Raw genomic sequence first — 1,461 nt, 5'->3', positions numbered from 1 at the left:
CAAAAAAAAACAACAACAACAACAGAGACTCACAGAAACTCTCCTTTTACTTGTCTGTTGTTTTGTGGGATGAAAACATAGACTTGTTAAATATCAACGATCGAGCACTGGAATGGCCACGGCAATTTCTTCTCTTATAAAAACACTTTGCAGCACTGGTGCTCACCCTAGGCTCGAAAATGAAGGGCAAAAGACTAGTCTCGCTATAATAGTCAAGAGTGCACTCAACCTTTGACCCCTTGCCTTTCATTTGTTTTCAAATAGAGTCATATCTTGCATCTTGCGCTCCGTTGTGAATCGGAATTACGTCAGAGTGCGGAGTCTTGGATATTATGAAACAAGTATGTTGATTAAAATTTAAAAAATCTCAGCTCTCATAATCTGTTCTCTTCCGGTAGTATAATAATATGATATGTACAAACTTTTCAAGAAATTTGCCAAATGTCTCTGGTCCTTCCAAGAGCGAACTTCGAACGGGGACGATTTAAGCAAACCGCAGTTCATCTGAAATTCCAGAAAAAACAACCCACAAGGCAGATTATTAGGCTTGACCATTGCTTTAAAACGGAGCGGGAAGGGGGATTAAGGTGTAATAAAAAATTGTTACTCTTTCCTGCATCCGAATAGCTTGTTCAAAATTGTTTTCAGTTTTAGTTTTAGTAGAAGTTTTACGGCGCTCGCAACTGCATACGGTCATAATATGAGCGCCAGAAGATTAGAGGTGTCACAAGAGAGCAACAAACATAAAAAAGAAGAAGGGGAGAGAAGGACGATAGATGTTTGATTGGAAAGAAGAAGCAAACCACACCAGAGCATCCGCCAACCACCCACTTTTTTAAACAGCGGATTCAAGCTCCGCCTTTCGGGAGAAAAGATAAAGAATGCCTGATCTAAAGTTGCCGTATGGTAGACTAGGCTCTGCACAGAAACACAACTTTTTGGGAAACAATCGAGATGACAGAAGCGTGCATTTGAACGAATCGGTCTTTATTTTTGCTTAGCTCATAATATGCAGACATATTTTCATGCGTGTTTTCAGATGGAATAAGGTTGTTGTTCTCTTATATGTACCTATTTATTGGCTACAGTAGGATATTATAACTCAATCTCAACACAATCATTTTAGTTTATAGCTTATTCAATGTCGAGAAAAATCGTTTGGGTCACTTTTGTGAGCGAGGAAAATCGTGTTCTATTGCATAGTCTATAATAAGACACATTAATTAACTATTATTATTAATTTATGCTGCCTCTAGTATTACATTGTATACGCTTCTCAATAAATATACCATGAATCGTTTACATTAATTTAAGTACGGTTTTGTTTTGCTATTGTTTTATTTTTTGTTTTGTTTCTTTCCTCGTTTGGGGGTGGGGGGGTTTCGGTTGATTTTTGGAGTGTTTTGGGTTTGTTTTGTTGGGTTTTTTGTTTGTTTGTTTGTTTTGTTTGTTTGTTGGTTT

The sequence above is a fragment of the Aplysia californica genome, unplaced genomic scaffold (assembly GCF_000002075.1).
Source record: "Aplysia californica isolate F4 #8 unplaced genomic scaffold, AplCal3.0 scaffold00518, whole genome shotgun sequence".
In the NCBI taxonomy this organism is placed as follows: domain Eukaryota; kingdom Metazoa; phylum Mollusca; class Gastropoda; order Aplysiida; family Aplysiidae; genus Aplysia; species Aplysia californica.
Note: the sequence above shows the minus strand (reverse complement) of the source record.